Source organism: Notothenia rossii (genome assembly GCF_949606895.1).
Source record: "Notothenia rossii genome assembly, chromosome: 1".
NCBI classification, from domain to species: Eukaryota; Metazoa; Chordata; class Actinopteri; order Perciformes; family Nototheniidae; genus Notothenia; species Notothenia rossii.
Window position 1 is genome coordinate 45495895 of NC_136912.1, and position 25801 is coordinate 45521695.

At 41.1% G+C, this 25801-nt stretch overlaps 1 long non-coding RNA gene across 2 annotated transcripts; it reads right to left on the minus strand.

Annotated features, from left to right (window-relative positions):
- Nucleotides 1-5753: 5753 nt before the first annotated feature.
- On the minus strand, nt 5754-24343 carry LOC307020230. 2 transcript variants are annotated; one of them, XR_013802811.1, is made up of 3 exons: nt 24257-24343; nt 22186-22342; nt 5754-6089 (listed from the first exon to the last, which is right to left on the minus strand). It is a non-coding gene; the product is annotated as an uncharacterized lncRNA (long non-coding RNA). The 2 variants fall into 2 exon arrangements; XR_013802812.1 differs by lacking the exon at nt 5754-6089 and adding an exon at nt 21770-22078.
- Nucleotides 24344-25801: the final 1458 nt, after the last annotated feature.

Below are 25801 nucleotides of genomic sequence, written 5' to 3' on the forward strand. Positions count from 1 at the left end.
CTTATTCTTATCATTCTTTATGAGCGCAGAAATAGTCTTAAAATCAGATCTGTTTTTTAAATGAAATCTGACGGCAGGCAGTTAGCTCTGATCACCTATGACAAATGCGCCGCACCTAATCGCTGGCCATTCAGCCACAGACACTGTTCGAAATGGGGGGGGGGAGCTAGGAGGAGCTTGGCTCCCCCGAAGAGGGAGGGAGCTCCCCTGAAGGCTGACTTTGAGATAAATAGGGGGAGCCCAAAACAATCGTGCATATTTGTGTCACACAGATTAGAAATGTTGAGTTTCTGTAAATAACTGTTCTTGAAATAAATAATAGTTATTGTTCATTACAGTTTCTGAATATTTGTTTTATATTTGTGAATATGTCTGGGTGTTGCCATCTGTATGTGGCGGCGCTGCATTCTTACTTACGTTGCTATGATTATGGCGGTGATGCCGGCGCGGTATTTGAAATGTTCATATTGATATTTTTTTAACTCTGGCTGTGTAATAAAAAAATATGGCAAAACGAAAACAGCCAAGCGTCACAGCTTTTGGATTCACAAGCAAAGAAGCGAAGGAGTCTAAAAATGACAACGTGAACGGAAAACAACTTTTAGTTGGCCGGCTGTAAGCGGCGTTAGGGTCGAGTTTGACAGCTCCACACCGAGGGAGAGGCCTGCCGATGCGGAGCCTGAAGAGGCTTCAACAACGGCCACATCCGCCGGCATAGTGACACCGTCTGTACAGTAGAAGAGTGTTTTTATAGCAATTGATCGCATCCGCGCTGCTGCGCCAGTCAACAGAGCGTGCGTGTGACATATTTAGTAGCAGGATGTGCTCTGAAAAATAGGGCTCCCCGAAAGCAAATGGGTAATTCGAAAACTGACAGAGCTCCCTCTATACAAATCAAACTGTAGAAGGTGTGAAAGCACCTATTGTTTTAAATAATGGTCGGAATGTGACCTGTGAGCCTTCTGAATTACTGTGGGACAGCACATTCTAAACTAAAATGTTCAATCAATAAAGTAACATCTTATCTTATCTTAATAATATCTTCATATTAATAATAATAATAAATCAGACAGTATGTGTCCGAAAGGGAGCAGGAGGAAGCAAACACAAAAATATACTGCATATTAAAGCAAACGATTGTAAAGGTTAAAGTATGAGCATAACAAATAAAGAAGTGTAATGTAAACATTTACATTATAATTATGATTATTTAATATATAAAGACTATATATTATTGAATTACAAGATTAGATATACTTTAGTTGATCTAAAATATTGATGTGTTCAAATGCTCTTCAAAACACAACTGAAAGTCCATGAAACTTGTCTTTCTGTATTTGTGAATGAAGCGCCATCTCCTGGTTAAAACCTGAAATTGAAAATCTGGCAACGCCCTCTTGGAAAATAGTGGGAGGGCTTAACATTCCTCTATACTGGTCTTTGGCAGGCCGTAGGCAGGAAGCTGTAAACTGGAGTCCGAAATTCAGTGGTCCATCTGTAGCAATATGCTGTAAAATTATGTGAAAACATGAATAAAACTAGACATCTTCAGATGTTGTACACATAAGTGTCCTACACTAATAACACAAAGTTATTATGGCTGTGTGTACCTTGTGTGCACCGCCAAACCTGTTAAACCCGAGCCTGTTTTTCAGGTTTCAGGCTCGAAAAAGACATTCCCTGAACAAATGACCATTATCTTCCCTTTTAAAAGGGTTAAATTAATAATCTTTTTTCTCAAAGTAATGATAAACCTGTCAGTTGGATGTAGAAAAGTCAGATTCAATATAGATGTTTTTTATTTTAAAGAAAATTCAGATTGAACATGGTAAAAAACTGTAAATTATAGTGTCCGTCCAAAAAATATTTTCTGGGGCCATTTGGGTGGATTTTTCATATCTCTGGCTCCCCTTACTGGATTTTGACATGTGACATCTCTTTCTAACCGTCAGAGCCTATGGAATCGAGGGGGACTCCCACATAGTCCGTATTTGGTCATGTGTGTGTATTAGACTGCCGCATAGCCAAGAGCGGAAGCAGCAGCCACTCTGGTGGCTACCATTAGCAGCTAACTTTTGCTCTGCGATTTTTACATAAAAATGGAATTATGGATTATAAATAAGACAAATTATTGCCCAGAAACTTTATCAACCTATGGCTTAACCGATTCAGCCGTGTTTTTTCTCGTTTTAATGCCACTGAACACGTCTTTTGATCAGATTGACAGCTACGGTGAGAGGATCTCCCTAGAAGCTCTGTAAAGGTATGTGTTGTGATGTATGTGTTTGCTTCCCCTGTCGCAAATTCGGATCACTCAGTGATCATACTATATACCTACATAATCTGTGGAACCTCAGCTTTAATCGGATATCTTGTATGTGCAGCTACAATAAGTAATAAGGGTACTTTTATCTTGAGTTCTGTGCCAATGTCCGTTAGCATTTTTCGCTAAGGGGTAATTTAGATGCTTCTTATGAGACTTGTGTTTTGTTTTGGTAAAAATTGTTTATATCGTCAGTTAGCTGAGATTATTTCCGTTAATCTGGTATAACACATTAATAGGTTCTTAAATATTAAGATCCCCTGAGACACAGTGTCGTGAAAGAAAAACCCAGGGTCCCCGCCGGCGGGGACCTTGGGGCTTAAAGCAGGTTATTGAATTATTGTTTTTATGTGTTATATTTGATTAAAAAAATATTAAGAGTACATAGTTTCATAGGGGAAAGTAGAAGGTCAATGATAGAAATATAGAATTTAAAAAAACAAGAAGATACTATAAGTGATCTCTACAATAAAACAGTTTAGTGCAGGATGTACAAAGATATTAATAGGAGGAGGTGCAAAACAGAAAAACGAATGAACCTTTATTTAAACATTAAATAATAATGTAGATTAAGGTCTTCTTTTAAATAAGAAAAAAGATTCGGGGGTATCAAAAGATAAATATTAAGCCTGACAAAGTACTTAACGTCTATTATATTGCTTTCCTGCAATGTATGTTGAAGCACTTATTTTAACTGATATTATACATATAAATTATACTCTTATTTATGTAGATAGTATAACAAATTTGCAGAATATGACAGTTTAATGGTGGAGGTACACACATATTGATAGATGTCTTGTAATTCACTGTTGAGGAACCTCAGCTGCGACCCAAGTTTTTCATTCATTGCATAACTACACCATAGTTGTGTATATGATATGTCAATAAACCTTAGAAAATCTTGAAATCTTGAAAGGGATGTGCAAAATAGCCATTATACAGTCTTTAATTAACTATTAGTAGAGAATAAAAAGTAATGAATATACTTTATTACTCGTTTCCATTCATGTCAATTGCAGATAAATGTTTAGTCTTCTCAAGCACCAACTATCTCTCTCCTGATTGTTGGCACTTGACAATCAACTTTCCTGAATTTTACTCAGGTGTAACTAAAGTCTGATTTAAGGGGTGTTTATATTTCACATCATTCGTTCCATTTCAAACAGCTGTTTGACGCTCGGCGTAACCTTGGCGCACTGCCACGCCAACATCCAATCCCAGAGCTTGAAGATGAATCACGGGGACAGTAGTCCTAAACGATAGCTGGGATTATGGGTAGTGTAGTGTCTTCGGCCATCCTAAACTCCAAAATGATTTTCGGATTTCATATCATTAACACCATATCCCTACATGCATTGCGGCTAATACATCCGATCAGCGAGCTTAACTGAGGATCTTGGGTAATCACATCAGTGGCTGTGGCCCCGTCTCAGGTCGACTATTTTCATTTCCTCGCTCCTCGGTCCTTGGTCTCACCGGAAGTTGATTTGTCTGTGCCATCTTGATTACCTTCCCATGGCTCTTATTTCTGCCGGAGGAGCGAGGAGCGAGGAGCGATAATGGAGGAGCGATAACCGAGGAACCACCAGACCATCCTCCGATGAAATCCTCAGATACTTGCTCCGCCCCCTTACTGTGTATCGCTCACTGATTGAACGATGCAGCGCATGCACTGATCTGATGCTTCTTGACATGAGAGCCATTTCCCAGCGGAGTGAAGAAAATAAATGAAACTCACAAGAGTCACTCCTCAGTTTACACTGTGTTTTGTTTCAATTCATGTATCATTTAGTTACAAATATGTGATATATCTGAACAACAAAGTGGTCAGAAAATCATTTTATTCATTTATTGGAAACATTTTCATGATCGCTTTTTTCGTTTTACATTTTCATTTATTGTCATTTCCATTCAGTCAGTCATTAAGTGCTATTCAAATGTTAATGTGCTACATATCCACACAAACAAACAAAGTGTGCAATCCAATTTATGTTAATCTAACTGGGTTTTGATAGATAATATATCTCTTTTTCTTCTCTCAATTATTTTATTTCTATTGTGCACTCTAATCAATATTAATCAAACTATTGTTCGTTTTAAGAATGGCGTTGATCTTTTTTGAGAATGAGTTCTTATTTTATTTATTTGGGTCTACAACAGATGATACAAATGTGTGTGTCAGTAAATGTGTGGCGGGGGTGTTTGTGAAAACAACGGGGACAGAGCTACTCTCAGACGAACAGCTGTGCGCCGTCATCACAAACGGACGTCACTTCACGTGAGGCTCCGGAGGAAAGGACGTCCCATTGCTCTTAAAACTCATTTCCCTGCTTCTCGTGGTTTCCTTGCGTCCCTCCATGCTTTCCTGGGTGGGAGGGACTAGACGCAGGGAAACGACGCAAGTGAGGGAAGCAAGGATTTCATTTAACCAGCCTGAGATGGGGGCCGTTTCTCAATCGCGAGGAAACTGGCTTCCAAGACAATATTTCAAGGATACTACGTCACCGAGTGCCGCCGAAGGACTGTTCCAATCTCCAGCATACTTGGAATTCCACCAAGGCCGCGTCCTTGGTTTGGGGGTAATTTCGAGGCTGCACATGGGTAGACTTCGCGTCCTTCAAATCCCCACAATGCTTTGCGCACGGACCAATTTCCCCAAATCTGTGGCGGAAAATGTAAGGCGGGGCCTCTCATATGACGCACACCTGCAGACTTGCTAGCCTGTTCCACTCTTCGTTTTCCGAATGCAAGGAAGGATTATTGCCTAGTTTCTGAAGGAAGTGACTCGGAAGACATGTGCTAGCAAGCAAGCATCCTCGCGATTGAGAAACGGCCGGGGCCTGATGCTCGAAATGTCCCTTATAGGCCTACGTCTGTTTCCGGTTATTTTTTATTTTGAAATTCAGTTCCTGACGGAAGCCAAAAAATCCTGAGATTATAGAATAAAACGAATAAATAAAAACAAGGATAATTGTGTGTTATTGGTGAGTAAATAACAGTGTGTTATTTAGAAAAGAATAACAAATTAGAAGGAAAAAAAGATTTAAACAAAATATAGATTTCAGTATTTTGAGGCACTGAGCCCCATTTATTTTCCTCACAGACGACAAAAAAAGTCTGACATTATACTACGATTTAAAATAAAAACAATAATCGTGACTTGATATTGAGTAAGAACATGTTTTTATGAACCCCACACAAGACCCGAACGGACAAAAAGACGTGCTGCAGGCACGAAACATACTACCAATAGAAATAAATTGCTTTTAAAATCGTTCTGTGTGACACGAAAAAAAGGGGAAAATCGTGTTGGTGAACACGAATCAATAGATTAAATGTCATGACTATAACACAAAATGCCGTGAGACTGGGTTGCCATAACATGTACAGATTCGATTATAGACCTTTGAGGAATAGAACGGAAGAAGAGTAAGTTATTTTTACCTGTAATAAACTACTACTGTGTTTGATGAAAAATCAAATCATGGTTTGTATGAATGAATGTTATAGGAGCAAATAATTCAAGGAAGAAAGGCTAGTAAGTATTTCCATCAAACTTTGTTTTTAGAAATGTACAAAATGAACATGTGTAAATATACATATATACACGGTATATAATCCATTCCTCCCCTTATAGGCGTTTTCGGCATCTTGCCTATCGCAGCTTTGTAAACTGGTGCTGGGGCTTCTTAGGACGACGCAGGACGAATGGTCATCCCGTCATGTGTTGTCCGCCAGATACGCCAGGAGTTTCTTGATCTGGCTGGAAGAAATCAAATGCAAATCACAAAATATTAGAGAAACTTAGTTGTTTTAGGTTCGTTAGCTTGCCAGCTAGATTAATATGCTAACCTACGTTTGCTAGTTCAGTGTAATATGCCAACCTACTATGAATAACAGCTAGTGGTTCATATTAGGCTAGCAAGAACATGTTTACAATTGCAATCTTATACGGGTAGTCTGCTACGTTCGGTCATTCATTGTAGCTGGCATAAAAACAATGTTTTCCCTAGCATGTCTAGCTCTTGGTAGCCTTCTTGTTTAGCTCGGTAGCATACACGCTAGGAAAGGTAGCTCGGTAGCATCAGGGGCGCTGCCAGGGATTTTGGGCCCTATGAAAAGATATCACATTGGGCCCCACCACCAGGCACAGGCCATGCCAACCAAGCACAATTGCTGTAACCACAACTCCAGAACCCAACCCACTCATTTATGCTCTAAATAACTCTACCTGTACAGGCTTAAACCTATCTTGTAGTCCAATACTAACTGCACACTATTTACTGACACTGAGCAGGGAAAATATAACACTGTGCAGACTGCAAATTCTACTGCAACATTCTGCTGCAGTAGAATTCACTATTTGATATAACACTAACATTCCTGACAATAGACCTCAATAGTCATCTTTTATGGTGTACATGCCTTTTTAATAACATTTTTGAATGGAACATTCATAAATCAAAATAAATATAACTTAAATATACATGACCTCTTAAATTAAAATAAAGTTAATATTAACACCAATATTATCATTTATAAAATGCTATAACCATTTTTTTTAATTAAATATACATACCAACTACAAAATAAGCGGGTATTAAAGTGTAAATGGACAACAAAACAGAAATGGAAATGAAAACGCCTGATGTTGGTGCTAAATCAGAGCCTATACCTGTTCTCAGTCTTTTTCTCATCATCTTCTGTGTAATGATCCAATATCGTTACCATAGCCTTGCCATTTAACAGTTATTACGAGCACTAGCTCAGCCTTACTCACCAAGAGCCCAGCGCCTAGCCTTCTTACAGGCAAACTCACTGATCAAGTCCTTGAAGTCCAGCTTTCTAGCCAACTGGCTTTCAATGGACAGTGTAGTGGCTATTTGTCAACAACAATAACACTTCAAAAGGCCACTGAGGCACCAGGTATAGTGGATCTTACGCAGATCATCAGTTGGTAATGAGTCCATTGTCCAGACAAGGCATCAACGTTTTTGTGGTATTTATTAGCTTCACCTTGGCAAGAACAATACAGCAAAAGGTGTTGAAATGTTTGCTGAACTCAGGCCTGATACTGGTAAAAAAAAACATCGACCTTCCCGCCCGGTGCCCTCTGACTGCTGCTGTGCCCTGATTGACTTAAATAAACCCAGCTGTGTGCCCAAATTGACCCATTACCTTCAAAATAAAAGCATTTTAGCTGGAACACAACTTAACTTAAATAATATGGCTGTAAATTAATTAATTCTACAAAACAAAAAATAACAAATAAATACATTAAATAAATGTGAAAAATACTGAATAGCTTCCACATTCCGGCCCCTAATTGTGAGAATCACAATTACCCTTATGTAAAACATATGAGGGAGCTATTCTCTCTATCCATGAGCCATAGTGTCTTCTGTGTCACCTTCTCTGTAGCCACTGAAAGATAAACAGATGGTAAGAAGACAGGATAGGAAGAGAAAATAGATAGAATTGCCCATGATCTTATTCTGTGGCCTCCACCAGCAGGCAGATCTTCGTCAAAGGTCTCTCCAAGACGCTGGTTTTGGTTTGGATGCACACAGAGCGAACCAATCCTTTGGAGTCAGACTTAGTACTCACAACTCGACCCATCTTCCAGGATCCTCTTGGAGCTGTAGCATCGGCAATGATGACAATATCTCCTGGGGAGAAGTTTCTTCTTGGGGCTGCCCATCTCTGTCTTTCTTGCATCACAAGTAAGTATTCAGATATCCATCTTTTCCAAAACAACTCTGCGATATACTGTACTTGCTTCCATTTCCTTCTGATGTACAGGTCACTCTTTTCAAAGAGTCCAGGGGGAAAGATGGGTTTTCCCTTCAGCAGAAGAACATGGTTTGGGGTGAGGGCCTCGAGGTCATTAGGGTCATCAGACACTTTTGTGAGGGGTCTGTCGTTTAGTATCGCCTCTACTTCACAAAGCAGTGTCTGCAGGCCTTCATCATCCAAAACCTGTTGTCCAAGAACAGAGGTCAGTATACTCCTTACTGATCGAATGAGACGCTCCCAAACGCCACCTTGGTGTGAGGCTGTTGGCGTATTAAAGCTCCACTTAATTCCATCCTGAATTAGGGCATTCTGGATCTTTGCATTATTCAAAGCAGCAAGACTTTGCTTCAACTCCTTGTTTGCTCCAACAAAATGTGTGCCGTTGTCAGATCTTAAACTTGACACAGGGCCTCTTCTGCAAATGAATCTCCTCAAGGCATTAATGCGAGAGTATGTATCAAGGGAATGTGCCTCCTCCAGGTGTACTGCACGGCTGGTCAGACAAGTGAAAATCACTCCATACCTTTTTAGAAGGCTTCTTCCTCTTTTCACTTTTATGGGGCCAAAATAATCAACTCCCACTGTAGTAAAAGGAGCCTTGTCTGGCACAACTCTCTCTTCAGGCAGGTCTGCCATCTTCTGTTCCCCAAGTTTTCCTCTGTGCCGTCTACACACCATGCATTCTGTAATGGTCTTTCTTGCAGCTGAATTGGCATTAATTATCAAATACCTCTGTCGAAGTCTGTACAAAATGTGGTTCCTCCCAGCGTGTCTTAGTTGTTGATGAATATGACGTAAAATGAGCTGGGAGACATGCAGGTCTTTGGAAAGAATAACAGGATGCTTTGTTTCTGATGGTAATGCAGACTTGTGCAAACGACCACCAACTCTGAGAATGTCATCCTCCAGTATGGGGTCTAGCCTGTACAGTGGACTGTCCTTGGAGACAATATTTGAGCCATGTTTGAGGGAGGCAATTTCACTTTTGAACCTGTGTTTCTGAACAAAATGAATGATTGCCTTCTCTGCTTCATCACAATCTTCTGAAGTCAAATGTTTTCCACCGAGTGTGGTTTTGAAGCTCTTAAGTTTCTGTTCAACTGTACTTTTAACTCCTGCATCCTTGTCACCTTCGGTAGCTTTAAGTTACTTTTTCTTTTGACTCAGAAGCAACAGAAGTCTTTTAAGTTCAAGGAACCAGGCAACAGACGTTTTAAGCTTCTTCCAAGATGAGAAGTAGTTGATGAGATGGTCTGTTGGATTTTCTGAATCCTTAACAATGGCATTCACTGCTGCTTCTTTTTTGACCTCCGGGTCATCAATGGGAATCACTGAATCCATTTCCAGTGTAGGCCACTCACTCTCAGGCAAATACAGGAATTCTGGGCCTTTAATCCATTTTCCATGTGTGAGAAATTCTTCGGCTCTTAATCCACGTGAGGCTTCGTCAGCAGTATTGGCCTTGGAGCCCACATACTTCCACTGGTCAACATCTGTAGCTTCTCTGATCACAGTGACTCGGTTGGCAACAAACGTATGAAAACGTCTGGTTTCATTGGAGATGTATTTGATGACAGTCGTGCTATCGGTCCAAAACACTGACTCCTCCAGTTGCCATTGTAGTTCCCTTTGAAGCATTCCATCCATTCTGACAGCGAGGACCGCCGCTGTGAGCTCCAAATGAGGAATAGTGATGTGCTTCAGAGGTGCAACTCTGGCCTTTCCAGCAAGAAATGAAACATGCACCTTATTGCCACCTTCCAGTCTCAGGTACGACACTGTACCATAACCAGCTTCACTGGCATCAGAAAAATTATGAATTTGTGCTTTCACAGATGTTTTAAAGTTCAGGGTTTTGATACAGCGTTCCACCTTGAATACACTCATCCTTTGGAGGTCGCTCAGCCAATCAGACCACTGTTTGGAGAAGGAGGGGGAAATTTGTTCATCCCACTTCAGGTTTTGCCGGCAAAGCTCCTGCAACAGTAACTTGGCTGGCATTGTAAAAGGAGCCAAAAGTCCTATAGGGTCATACAGAGAGCTGACCACTGACAAGATACCTCTCCTGGTCTGTGGGCGTGGCTGTAATGAAGTCCTAAAGCTGAACTGGTCGGACTCCACGCACCATTGCAGTCCAAGTGCTCTTTCCATAGGCAGGTGATCTGTGTCCAAATCCAGCTCTTTCCTCTCTGTTGCTCTGATGTCACCTAGGATTGACGTCAAGACACAACGGCTGGTTGTCACCCATTTTTGGAGGTTGAATCCTCCTTGACTACAGAGCAGAGTCAAATCCTTTACACACTTAATTGCATCTCCCTCCGAGGCTGTAGACTTCAGGCAGTCGTCTACATAAAAGTTGTGATCGACTGTTTTGATCACTTCAGGAGGGAAGTGAGCTGCATTGTCCTCTGCAGTTCGCCTCAAGGCGTAATAGGCGCAGCTGGGGGACGAAACAGCTCAAACAAGTGTACCCTCATTCGATATTCTGCTGGTTCCTGGTCAGTGTTGCCCTGAAGCCACCAAAGAAAGCGAAGAAAGTTCACATGTTTATCAGGCACCCGCACCTGATGAAACATGGCCTGGATGTCAGCCATGACTGCGACAGGCTCTTTTCTGAAGCGAAAGAGGACCCCCATAAGAGTGTTCGTGAGATCGGGGCCCTGCAAGAGCTGACAGTTCAGAGATGTTCCTTTGTATGATCAATCAATCAATAAATGTTTATTTATATAGCCCAATATCACAAATGTTACATTTGTCTCAGTGTACTTCACAGTTTGTACAGAATATCAGTATGACAATACGACACCCTCTGTCCTTAGACCCTCACATCGTACAAGGAAAAACTTCCAGAGAAAACCCACAGTTTAAAGGGAAAAATGGGAGAAACCTCAGGGAGAGCAACAGAGGAGGGATCCCTCTCCCAGGACGGACAGACGTGCAATAGATGCCGTCTGTAAATTGAAAAGATAATACATTTGCAACATAGGTAGTTCAAATGTTTGGAAATGCATGTGTGTATAATAGGAAGATGAATCCACGAGTATATCCATCCAGGACTTATGATCCAGGACCACAGCCACGACTCAAGATCCAGGACTCGCAATCCATGACACAGGACCGCAGGATCATCCATGACTCCGGATCCCGGCGTATATAGACCCCAAAAAGAAAGAAATTTGGGGAAGCTGGGTTAATCGGAACATGAGAGTACACAGGTATAGACAGAGAGAAGGAAGAAGTAAGATGTCCCCCGACAAAACTAAGCCTATATCAGCAAAACTAGGGGCTGAATCTAATCAGCCCTAACTATAAGCTTTATCAAAAAGGAAGGTCTTAAGCGCACTCTTAAAAACGGATAGGGTGTCTGCCGTCCGAACACAAACTGGAAGCTGATTCCACAAAAGTGGAGCTTGATAAGAAAAGGCTCTGGCTCCCATTGTACTTTTAGAGACTCTAGGAACAACCAACAACCCTGCATTCTTGGAACGCAATGCCCTAGTAGGACAATAGGGTATAATGAGTTCTTTAAGGTAAGATGGCGCCTGCCCATTAAGGGCTTTGTAGGCGAGAAGAAGAATTTTAAATTCTATCCTGTGTTCTATAGGGAGCCAGTGTAAGGCAGCCAGAACAGGAGTAATGTGGTCCCTTTTCCTAACTCTAGTTAGTACACAAGCTGCAGCATTTTGAATCAGCTGAAGCGACTTGACTGACATCTTGGTACACCCTGATAATAAGGAGTTACAATAATCCAGCCTTGAAGTAACAAATGCATGGACTAGTTTCTCTGCATCGTTTTGAGGCAAGATATGCCTGATTTTTGCAATGTTACGTAGATGGAAGTAGGCGGTCCTTGAAATTGATTTTATGTGGGTGTTAAAGGATAAATCCTGATCAAATATAACACCAAGATTCCTTACAGTCTCACTGGAGGCCAAATTAATGCCATCCATAGTTAATATATCTTTAGATAATTTGTTTCGTAGATTCTTCGGGCCAAGTACAATAACTTCAGTTTTGGTCATGTTTAACATAAAAAAATGTAAGGTCATCCACGTTTTTAAGTCCTTGAGGCAGTCTTGAATTTTATTTAGATGATTAATTTCATCAGGCTTGATTGATAAATATAGTTGAGTATCATCCGCATAACAATGAAAGTTTACAGAATGATTCCTTATAATATTGCCTAACGGAAGCATATATAGGGTGAACAAAATAGGTCCAAGCACTGAGCCCTGTGGCACTCCATGGCTAACTTTGGTTTGCATGGAAGATTCATCGTTGACACGTACAAACTGAGAACGTTCCGATAGATAGGACCTAAACCAGCCTAAAGCAGTTCCCTGTATGCCAACTAAGTGCTCTAGTCTTTGCAATAGGATATCATGGTCGATAGTATCAAATGCAGCACTAAGATCGAGCAAGACAAGAATAGAGACAAGTCCCTTGTCAGAGGCTATTAGAATGTCATTTGTGACTTTAACCAGAGCTGTCTCTGTGCTATGTTGTGTTCTAAAGCCAGACAGAAAATCTTCAAATAAATCATAGTTATTTAAGTAATCACACAGCTGTTTTGCGACTGCTTTCTCAAGAATTTTTGAGAGGAACGGAAGATTAGAAATAGGTCTATAGTTGGCTAAAACCTCTGGATCGAGGTTGTGCTTTTTAAGAAGCGGTTTTATCACTGCTACTTTGAATGATTGTGGAACATAGCCTGATAATAAAGACATATTCATAATATTTAATAAAGAAGTGCTAATTAATGGAAAAACTTCTTTTAACAGCTTAGTTGGAATCGGGCTAAGATACACCTTGATGGTTTAGAAGAGAGAATCATTGAATTTAATTGTTCAAGGTTTATGGCTGAAAAGCATTCTAGTTTACTATCTAGTGTAATATTATAACTTACGTTTCCGGGAGCTGTTGATAACACTATACTGGTCAAAGGCAAGAGGTCATTGATTTTGTTTCTAAGAGTAACAATTTTATCGTTAAAAAAGCACATAAAATCATTACTACTGAGTGCTATGGGAATAGAAGGCTCAGTCGAGCTGTGGCTCTCTGTCAGCCTGGCTACAGTGCTGAAAAGAAATCTTGCATTATTCTTATTCTCATCTATTAATGAAGAGTAGTATGCTGCTCTCGCTTTACGCAGTGCTTTCTTATATTCATTGAGTGTAATATGCCAAATTAAACGAGATTCTTCAAGTTTAGTGGAACGCCATATCCTTTCAAGCTTTATTTTGCGGGTTTCGGCATTATGCCATGGAGCTAATCTATGTTGTTTTATTTTCTTCTTTTTCAAAGGAGCAACAGAGTCTAATTTTATTCGCAGCGCATCTGTAGCACTATCAACAACATGATCAATTTGGGGTGGTGTACATTGTGTATAAGTTTCCTTCCCTACATGCAGACATGCTATCGAGTTAAGTATTGGTGGAATCTCTTCCTTAAATGTGGCTATAGCACTAACAGATAGGTTTCTGCTGCAGGAGCTTTTGGCTAATGCTTTGTAGTCTAGTAACAGTACTTCAAAAGTTACTAAGAAATGGTCGGATAAAGCAGGATTATGCGGTTCGACTAATAGTTGCTCAATTTCAATACCATAAGTCAGAACAAGGTCAAGAGTGTGATTATAGCAGTGGGTTGGTTTATTTACACTCTGACAGAAACCAACAGAATCTAATATAGAGTTAAATGCAACAGTAAGGCTATTTTTATCATCGTCAACATGAATATTAAAGTCACCTACGATAATTACTTTATCTGTTTTAAGTACCAAAGCTGATAAAAACTCAGAGAATTCTGATAAGAATTCTGAATAAGGACCTGGTGCACGGTACACTGTAACAAATAAGATTGGCTGCAAAGTTTTCCAGGTCGGATGCGTAAGACTGAAAATGAGGCTTTCAAAGGAGGTATAATTTAATTTTTGTTTAGTATTGATAAGTAAACTTGAGTCAAAGATTGCTGCAACTCCACCTCCTCGGCCCGTGCCTCGGGCAATATGAGTATTGATATGGCTGGGTGGAGTGGCCTCATTTATGCTGACATATTCTTCATGTCTCAACCAAGTTTCAGTGAGACAGCATATATCAATATTATAATCTGATATTAAATCATTTACCAGTATTGCTTTAGATGCTAGAGATCTTATGTTTAAGAGACCACATTTAATCTTCCTGTTTTGTTGCACTGTAGTAGTTGTTACATTTACTTTTATTAGGTTATTATGTATGACACCTCTATTAGGTTTTACCTTAAATTGTCCTTGGGCAGATACACACACCGTTAATATTGGGTATTTTATTGGGTTCGGGATTCCTATGGATGACTGCCTAGGAGAGAGCGCAGAGAAGCGTGTAAGACTGCGACTCTGCCTCCTGGTCTCAACTCCAGTTTGTCATGGATTAAGTCCACAGAGCCCTGAAATGTTTGCCGAAATGAGATTTGCACCTTCCAAAGTAGGATGAATGCCGTCTCTCTTAATCAGACCAGGTTTTCCCCAGAAGGCTGTCCAATTATTCACGAAGCCCACATTGTTTGCTGGGCACCACCAAGACAACCAGCGCTGAAATGATGACATGCGGCTATACATGTCATCATTGATCAGATTGGGGAAGGGACCAGAGAAGATTACGGTGTCCGACATTGTTTTAGCATAACTACACACCGACGCCACATTAAGTTTGGTGCATTCTGATTGGCGTAAACGAACATCATTACCACCGACGTGAATAACAATCCTACTGTATTTACGTTTATTTTTAGCCAGCAGTCTAAGATGCGCCTCAACGTCGCCCGCTCTGGCCCCCGGAATGAATGTGACTGTGGACGCTTCGGTCTCTAAATTCACGTGTCTCATAATAGAGCTACCAATAACCAGAGTTGGCTTCTCAGCGGGTGTCTCGCTGAGTGGGGAATATCTGTTAGATACGTGAACGGGTTGGTGGGGACCTGCGGGTTTCGCGTTATGCCCCTTCTGAACAGTCACCCATTCTCCCTGCTGCTCGGGAGTTGCCGGGGGACGGCTAAGAGGAGCTACCTTTTGCCGGTCCGCACCGGCTAACATGGGCTTTACTGTAGCTGGGTTATTTTCTAAGATGCGGAGCCGGGCTTCTATGGCTATGATTCCCGCCTCCAACCTAACAACTATACTACATTTAACACATGTATCGGTACCAGTAAAGGAGGTAGGGGAGTAACCAAACATGAGACAGTTAGAGCAGGAAATAGCACCCGAGGGTGGGGAAAGAGCCATGGCTAGCTATCAAGCTAAAGTAACTACCGTTAGCAAACCCGAAAAGAGTGTAGGCAACTGTGGAGTTACAGTCGCTAAGAGAAGGAGAGTTTGTGAGTGCTTAAGCTGTAGTAACGTGTGATTACAACGTCAGGCAGTTGCCGTGATCAAGAGTTTTAAAAAGATCGATTAAGTTAAGATAATAAGCTATCAGCAACAGAACAGGCACACGGGATACCCGGAGATGACAACAACAACCGGAAGTTACAACATGCTTACCACAATAGTGGTCCGTGAGAGGCGGATACGGAACAGTGAGATCTGGGGACAAAGGGTTGGTAAGAAATCCCATTTGAGTATGAGGCTCCACAGTCATATACAACCCTCGGCTTTCCTTTGGTGGGGTGATGTACTCCATGGTGGGGAATGTACCACACTTTTCACTCATCTTGTTCCAGCTGTTCAATGGGTACCACTTCAGCATAACCTTGAACCAGCATATCATTGATGACTGAGGTGTACTCCTCTTTAAACTTGATGTTCTTTTCAAATGTCCTCTTCAGGCCTTGAAGTCGCTGCTCTGCAACACAGCGGTTATTTGGCAAGACCGGTTCCTCTTCTCTGAAAGGTAAGTCAATGTACTGTAATAATGTCCATTTTTCAGTTCTGTAGTACTTCTCATTATATTCATGAATTTAATGTCCTCTCTTGACATTTCCAATTGCCCCTCTGATGTTTTTTCATTAAAATCATGGTTGTATTGCTTAATGAGCATCTCTTCCAGATGTTCCACAGATATGCGGTTTGTTGTGACAACAGAGCAGCCAGTCTTAACTCTGCCGTTACTTCCACTCCTAAGTGGTCCATTAATGACCCAGCCGACTCTTGTTCTGACTGCGTATGGGCCTTCATCTTGGCTGTTGATCAGCTCCCATGGTTCCATCACTTTTGCTGCATCAGTTCCGATGAGCAAATCCACATCTGCATTCAACTCGTGCAGCTTTATGTTACTCAAGTAAGGCCATTTTTCCACATCATCCTGTCGTGGAATGTTCACACGTGACACTGGCATAACTCTTTGGGTTAAGACATTGGGCAATTCAATAAAATCATCCGTATCCATGCCAGACACTTCCAAGTGAGACAATACATTGGTACTTACAATTTTCTTTTGCCCCATTGTTTGCAATAGAATACTGGCTGGCTTGCCACTTAGCCCCAATCCCTTTGCAAGGCTATAAGTGCAAAAGGTACCAGAACTCCCCGGATCCAAAAATGCATAGGTCTGTACAACTCTGTCACTCATTTGGCTTTTCACTTGAACTGCAACAATCAAAAACACAGCATTGCACTCATCTCTGGCCCCTATATGGCCACATGTTTGAGACTGACCAGATGTTACACTCAGAGGGCTCACAGGTTCTTGTGCTTCATTAAAAGGAGCACTTATACCCTTCTGCTCAATGTGAAGGACTGAAGGATGCTTTTGCTGACACACACTGCAATCCAATCGACTCCTGCAGTCTTTGCTTATGTGTCCCCGTTTCAAGCAACCAAAACAAATTCCATGCTCCTTTATGAAATGTATCTTGTCCTTTTGTGTCTTTAACTTAAACTGTGAGCATTTTTCAAGTGAGTGGCTGGTTTGTTGGCAGAATAAACAGCATTTGTTGTGACTTTGGGCAGAAAAGGACTTGATCTTATTATCCATGTAGCCTTTGTTTCTTTGTTTCTTTCATTGCAGTGACACCGGTGGCAAAGGTGCCCTGTTTCCTATGCCTTGGTTCACTGACAGTGGGGGGTTTGTTGCAGCTGGTAAATTTTGAGTCCTGAATATTTCCAAACAGTGGGTCAGAGGCAATTCTAACTTGTTTTTCAACGAAGTTCACAAGGTCAATGAATAGTGCTCTGCAACCACGTCTCTCCTGCAAATCACATGCATGGCTCCTCCACTTCTCCCTCACATTATAAGGAAACTTCATCATGATGTTTCTGAGGTTTGATGGTATGTCCAACTCATTCATGTGCATGATTCGCTGTGTTAAATTTGAGCATTCCCGTAAGAACAGAGAAAAGGATTTCAGTGATTTGACATCTTCTGCTTTAACCAGAGGCCAGCTATCAATTTTGTCCATATAAGCAGAAGCAACTTTGTATTCATTTCCAAAATGTTCAGCAAGCAGGGATTTGGCTCTTTGGTATCCTTGAACAGAGGGTAGGTGCTGACAACTTTTCACCAGGTCTCTTGGTTGCCCCCTGGTGAACTGCTCCAAGAAATGTAAACAATCACTTGCATTATCAGTTTTAACCTCAACACAATTTTCAAAGGATCTGGTGAAAGAATGACACTGAAGAGGATCACCATCAAATGTGGGTATATTTCTCACTGGTAGGGAGGATGCTAAATGTTGCTGTACTAACATTGTAGTGATGTCGGTTTGGCGTCGCATGATATTCACAATGTCATTTTGGGTGTCATTATTGCATGTCATATTCAAGGAGGATGCTCGTCCTGTCTGTTGAGCATCATAAACCACCTGTGTTGGTGCTTGAGTGTATAGTGGTCTGAGGTCCGTCTGTAACACTGCCATTTGTTTAGGCCTGACAGTTTGTGATGTATCTTTAAACCTGATGGTCTGTGAGGTTTCCTTTGGTCTTACAGTGACAGCCTGGGCATTAGGGTGAAATTCATTTTGCATGTTATTTTTGTCATTTCTCAGTGGGACAAATTGATTAGCCTGAGGATTGAGTTGCCTTGTACTCTGAGCTTTGTTCCTTTCCAGATAAGAGTTCATTCCCTTTTGGAGCTGTATTTTGAGCTAGTTTCCAGAACATTGATTTTGGCATTAGTTGCAGCTAGCTCGGTCTCCAGAGCAAACTGTTCCTTTTCTTTTCTTAGTTCCTCCTTTTCTTTTCTTAGTTCCTCCTCCTTTGCTTCCAACTGATGTTTCCTTTTTAAAGCCTTCATGCGCTCCACAATTGCTGCTTTATCAGCCTCTGCTTTTAGCCTGGCAGATGCGGTGGATGATGTTTTAGATACATTAGAGTGTGTTTTGTGTTGCCTTTCCTTTGGACCTGAAATGTTAGAGGCACTGTCCTCCGGATTGATATCCTCAATAACAGCACTTTGTTTAGTTTGAGTCTCAACATCAGTTTCAACATCAACATTGCTAACATCATTGTCATTATTTTCCACTTCATTGTCAACATTGTCATTTGATTCCACATGAGGGTGCCCAGCAGCAGACAACCAATCCTTTACAGACTCAGTGAAATTACAAAATGTCATCATTCTAGCATTGAAATATGTATTTTGCCTTTTGACCTCCTCCTCGGGCAAATCCATATCTATGAAAGACTCATGCATGTCCTTAGCGTCCTCATAACACTTGATGAAGTTGCACAAATGAGCTAGAACAGACTTCACATTGTCAGTAGATTTCATCCAGACACGTATTGGTTCAATGTATATTTTGGCCTGCTTGATTTTTGCCGATCTCTTTTCTTGGCACGTTTCTATGTAAAACGCCAAGCCTTTTGGGGTAAACTTGAAGCCCCGTTTTACAGAGGGCTCGGGCGGAGCAACATTCTCCACACTTGAAACATTTGAATCAACCACAGGCATTGTCTCGTTTGTCTCAACCAGCTGCTCCATATTGTCTGATTGAGTTCACACAGGCAATTATATTGACACTTCACGTCGGAGATTTATGAATAAATGTCTTTTCAAGTCCAACAACTCCCAATATTCATCAACATGTAGCGAAACAGTAATTCAGTCACTCCAAATAAGTTTGCTTTTTTCCAATAAAGCTGACAGATTATCCTTCACATACCAATGTTTTGTTGTTGTGGAGTAGATTTGTGCGGCGTCCATTTAAGCCGTGGGTGGTCCTCTGTTCTCTGACCGTGTCTTTAACAGGCAATTCAAAGTTTCACAAAGTCAATGAGCATTGTCTCAGATCTCCAGATCAAATGCTGATGCGCCGGCGTCCATGTTCCTTTGTCCTTTGACCAGCATGATCATCTCCGTTTGAGCGTGGTGGTGATTCAAGTCCAAACGTCCATGCAGTGCAAAAAATAAAACAATAAAAGTGTCCGCTTCAATAAGGGAGGTTTTTTACTTTATGTAGTGGCTATTTGTCAACAACAATAAAACTTCAAAAGGCCACTGAGGCAAAGCTTCACCTTGGCAAGAACAATACAGCAAAAGGTGTTGAAATGTTTGCTGAACTCAGCCCTGATACTGGTAAAAAACCATAGACCTTCCCGGTGCCCTCCGACTGCTGCTGTGCCCTGATTTACTTAAATAAACCCAGCTGTGTGCCCAAATTGACCCATCACCTTCAAAATGAAAGCATTTTAGCTGGAACACAACTTAACTTAAATAATATGGCTGTAAATTAATTAATTCTACAAAACAAAAAATAACAAATAAATACATTAAATAAATGTGAAAAATACTGAATAGCTTCCACAGACAGCATGGCAAGACTGCAAAGCATTATGGGGGGACAGGGCTGCTGAGCCTAAAGATGGATCTGTTGGTCCTGGCACCAGGGGAGGGACAACTGATTTAGTATGAATAGCTGCTAAAAATGTACCTGCATTTATTAAATGTCAGCTAAAAGAGGAGTGAAATGAAAAACCTCAGCCTTTTCTGTGAAGATATTAACAGTACTTAATGTCAGCAAAACATTACAATTATTATTTGCAATGGACTACGCTTAGCTAACAGACTAATTTCCACCACTCATGGACCACACCCACCTTTTCTCTTGAAAAACTGGGTGATATACTGTCGCCCTTTAGTCCCCCTCTCTTGTCTTTCTCTCTTTTCTTTTCTTTTTTGAAAGCCTGACTTTGTTAGTCGTTAAGACATCGTACACACGTAAGTACTAGCATCCCTACTCACATGCTCTCACTCTGCCAGAAAGTGTGGTGCCGCACAGCGTTTGGAGGCAGGACCAAACCATTACATGTAAATAGAGGGGGGTGTACAGAAGCTTTTTAATAATTAACTTTTGGAAGAAAAAAATGTGAAAGAAATCGTAAGTTTAGTGAGTACATTATCAATTTGACTTTATATTAATGTTAATTGCTGATAATTGATGAAAGGTTACTTAAACATTTACTCTTAATGTTCTAAAAATGTTTGGGGCCCCTGTCAGTCACAGGCCCTTAGAATCGTCCTAACTTTTCACCCCCTTATGGCGCCCCTGGGTAGCATACACGCTAGGAACGTCAACTATAATGTAATTAAGTTATGTCTATGTCATAACTCTATGTAAGTTATGTTATATGATTTACCGTACGGTCAGTCGCGAAACTGAATTACATTATAGTTGGCGTTCCTAGCGTGTATGCTACCGAGCTAAACAAGAAGGCTGCCTAGAGCTAGACATGCTAGGGGAAACATTGTTACATGTATCTCATAGCAGGAGAATGTCTGCATTCACACACAAAATACTCATATGAGTATTTTGTGTGTGAATGCAGACATTCTCCTGCTATGAGATACATGTAAGGCATCTGCTGACATTGGAGTTGATATATGGAAACGCTAGCAACTTACTTAGCCCAGTTAGCACTGTGTCAATGGCTTAGCAGCCCCAAAAACTTTTACCCATTTAAACAGTCGTGGTAGATACTGTAGTATCAGGCATAATAGGGTAGGAACCTTTATGATGTAACGTGTTGTGCACGGGGGATTAATAAACGAGAGCAAGTCAACCTACACGTTGGTCCAATCCTTTCCTATACAAGAGCCTCTATATAAGTTATAGTGAACACTTATAACAATAGAACATGGTGTCAGGAGTGAAAACGAGACATTAACAAGTCAATGTTAGTGTCCAGCGGACCAAAAAGTACGTCAGGTTTAGTGCTGTCTATTATTATTATTTCCGTGGAGCGCCGAGGAAGAGGCTAAAGCTAGTTAGCGCGCCACGATGAACCAGTTTCAAGTCTCACCACCGGAAAAGTTCACTTTCAAGGCAGATGACTGGCCTAAGTGGATAAAACGTTTTGAAAGATTCCGCATTGCGTCTGGATTAGAGACACAAGCGAACGAGAATCAGGTGAATGCCGTCATCTACACTATGGGAGAGGAGGCCGAAATTCTATTTCTATTCTAATTTTAACGTCGATTTAGAGGAATATCTTAATTTAAATTAACATTAAAACTGTTGTGATGTCTTCACCCCCATGCCCGCTGCTCTCCCTGCACTGTCGGCCTCCTCATGCTTATATAGTGTTAATAATTGACCAGCACAAGTAGAAATGAAAACAATTGTAACAAGAAAAAGTTTGACTAATAAAATACATTTATTTATAAATGTCAATATAAAAGAAAATATAGCAGCCTTTTAAGAAACAATAGCAGCCTTTTCCTTTAGTGCATTTTTTTTTAAGTGTAACAAAATTATTAGTTTGTGTGTTTTGGTTTACATGACATGTCTCATGTTGTAGGTGTTTGTGGCAGATGTTGATGCCTTGATGACAGAGGGAGGGGGCTCCCATTTGAAACACTGTGGCTCAAGGGTTGCCATCTTCACAGTCATGATGGATGATAGAGTTCCATCAAGAGCCAAACTGTTTCGGGTTTTGGTTTTGTTCAGTCCCACCACAGAGAACACTCGTTCAGCATTTGAATGTGGAAGTACAAACACAAACTTGGCAATACGTGAGAGCCTCCCAAATCTGCTCATACCAGTCACCTTTGAAAAATGTACATAGGAAGCCTAATTACTCTCAAGTATTTTTGTATAGAAAATTAAGTTGATTACGTCAATGGGTATTTCAAAGGGTGCAGAATAATTCTTACCTTATTCTTCATTGATGCCATGTTCCCCCAAAAGCTCTCAATGTCGAACGTGGCTGGGTCTTTGGGCATGGCAATGTCCATGGAATGTTAGTCCAGAAACTCCTCACTCAGTTTGTCACGCTCGTCAGGTCCGTTGTATGGGAGAAGTTTAGGAAACCTAAAAATAACACAATGTGGTAAAGTAATGTAGCTGAAACGGGTTGTTTTTCAGATGTGGTCATTAAACCCTCCAATTTATTAAGAAAATGTTAAGAAAATGTGACAAGAGCCAAGAGTCTACCTGACATCTTTCAGACTTTCAAACTAACAGACAAACATCAGACAGAAATCGAAGTATACAGTTAAGGAATCAATGATCCAGTCTCAAAAGATAGCTACAAGTTACTGTTTGATTGATTGAATATTTTATTAGACAGAAATGCAAACAGCACAGGTACAGTACTGTAAATTCCCATAGCTCATAGTAAGTATCCATTAGCTCACACACGCAAATACGTGATGATTTAACTAACACTGCTATTATTCAAGGTTGTTTGTTGTTAAACCCACCGCAGCAACCTGCCACACTGCTCACCAGCAGCCTGTGTAACGTTCAGTCTCACGTAGTCAGACCCAAGGTTGACTTCATCAAAATAAACATATTTGTAAAAATAATGTGTTTGTAAAAATGAAGTGGTTACTGTTGGAGATTTTGAGGATGTTGCAAACCAACCTCGTCTCCGCGTGTCGTTTGACAAGCTAGGTGAATTCGGGAAAAGGGAGGGATTAAGAAACACCAGAATACAAGTTAAACAATAATCCTGCTTTAATGATATACAGTAACGATACAAATACAAAGAAATCACGAAGCACTCTGCAGAGTACTCCGGGCTCAGGTTCTACCACGTGTGTGAGACAGGTCTCAGGAACGGCTGGTGAAAAACAAGAGCGCGAACCAAAGGAAAACACAGGCTTTCATACTAAAACACAGGAGGAGGTGTGTACGTGCATTCCCCCAGAGGTCATCTTATTGGCAGAGATCAACACATGGCCTGTCGCACCCAATCAGTGCGACACAGCAGAAGAAACCCGGAAACAAAAAGTCTCATTCAGTTTGACGAAGACCAGACACCTTTTGGTGTCTGGTACGAACCTGCTCTAAACAACAAGTTTCCTTATCTTATTTCACATCTTGCAGCCAGCACACACACATCTCCTTTATGGCCCTTGGTCCCTGAGTCCATCTTCCCGCCTCCTGACTGCCACACACAAGTTAAAAGTATGTTTTAAGATATAGTTGTTATAGTTGGCTAAATATACGTAATACATGTTAATTACTTTCATATCAATAACAACGAGGAACACATTACCTATGCTCTTAAGCGGTATTAGAGATGCTTTTCAAATAGTCAAACTTCTCAGGCTTACCTATGGCCCTTCCATTTGTTTGAGCTATTGTTCACATCTTTACTTCAAATAAAAGGTTTCACATTGTATATTTCCAGCTTCCTTTACACATACTGCTATTATTAACACAAAGTAACTAACCACACACCTCTATTGAAAACAAGTCGATTCCCCTGACAATTGACATGCTGAAACTCCTGGAATGCGTCCCTCCCCCACCTCTCTCGTCCCTGTCATAAAAAACTGCTTCCATTTCATATAGAGTAATGAAAGATGTTTAAGCTAATTTCTCCACAATGTTTGTAGCCATTTAGTACCCACACATGAAAGAATAAGAACAGAGGTATAGTTGACCAGTAATCATGTAGCATTTATATTTACTTCAATGAAAACACATACACATCTGCTACAAGATTGTGCCACGCACCCATCCTTCTTTTACGAGGGAAGCATTCCAGCGTCTGGCACTATTCCCAAATATGGAGATCTCCTGCTCCCATCCTTCTCTAAACACACAGAATTCACCTCAATATATTGGGAGAGGAAAAGATACTTTGTCCCTTCAAATTTAACACACATGAACATATATAAGGTGACACCAAAATGAATATACCAGATTTTACTTTCCTGTCATACCCCGTTACTTTAATCCTTCAAATAATTCAAATAATCCTTCATTACCTACCGTTTAACCTCCCGCTTCAGATGAAAATGTCAGTCACGTCATTATTGAGGCGCTGACTGACATCTCACGTTTACTTTTTGATTTCTCCGCCATAAGTGTTGTTCTCATAGAGTTGTCTTCATAGGATAGAGATGCAATGACCCGCCCTAAGCTGCCTCTGATTGGTTTGTATACGTGGTGCCTTTCGTTGGGGGCTGATGATTGGTTATCACATATCTCGGTCAGCCAATCGGGGGCAGAATAGGGCGGGCTCACCCTGTCCCTGACTCGAACTACGGAAAGCCTCAAGCAACAAGTTATGGAAATATATAATTTAATTAAAAAATAATTATAAAGTAGTGAGAGGGGGAAAAAAGCGTGTGAAATGGCAAGTGTGGCGTGAGGCGTGTGAAGAGGTTAAATTGCGTGACTCTCACTCTCAAAGGGTGAGACTTGGCAGCTCTGCTCCAATGTAACGGAAAAACAACTAAAGAAAAACTAAATAGTAATAATAATAAAATGTCTTCACTGATCTATGATGTAAGTGTGATTTATGTATGATTCCAATCGCTTTTTAAAGTCAAAATCAGCAAATTTACCGAGCTCCGCTACAACTACGGGTAGCGATGAGAAGTGAGGCAGGGACGAGCTCTGCCTCTCTTAAGCCCACAGTAACTTGCTGGAGCACGGGCACTAATTTAGCGCGGGCACTTATTTTGTGAGCGCGCTCGAGCCATTTACTGTGGGGTGAGGTGAGGCACAGATGAGCTCTGCCTCACCTCAGAATGTGTCACCCCACATAAACTGGCTGGAAAGTGGGCCCTAAGCGCATGCCTGTTACCATCTCACTGTAGGTCACCAATGTAACGTTTGTAGATCCCTTTATTAAATTTAACCTCGCCATCCATAGTCTCTAAATAACTTATTTAACGTATATATGATATTTAGGCTCGCTGGTCTCATCATATAACGGCAATGAAAAAAGGAGTAGGAGAGGCAGCCATAACCTCTGCCGCACTGAAGGGGGCGCACGTGAGCCCACAGGTTCTTGTTGCTACTGTTATTCTACGCAGAGACGGTAGACACAAACAACAAACTAGGGTTGCATTCGGATAGTTTAAAAATCAGCTCCTAAGTTCTAACCCTATCTCCTATTCCTTGACTTCTGAGTGAAACGTCACGGGGTTAAGGGATAGTGGAAAGGAGAATTCAAAAGGACTTAGGAGAAGAGACTGCGGTACTTTAGAGAATCCGAATGCACTTTCACTATCCGAAGTGTTTATGGTGCGCCAGCGGACGTCATTGTGTGCGTCTGCTGCTGTGGGGAAACTATGGAAACTGGGGTTACGTACTGTAACCCAGCTTCTATGAGTATAGGCGCAGCCCTCTAAGGCTATCGCTATTGGGTAATCCCTCCTGCACGTCTGCAGCACTGACAGACTTAATCCACGCCCACCTATGACGTGGGCCCCACCTCCGGGCTCACTTCTGTATAAATAGTTAGTAGGCCCTACCATCTACTCCCACACAAACAGCTTTTCTTCAGCTATTCGCGGAGCCAGTGGG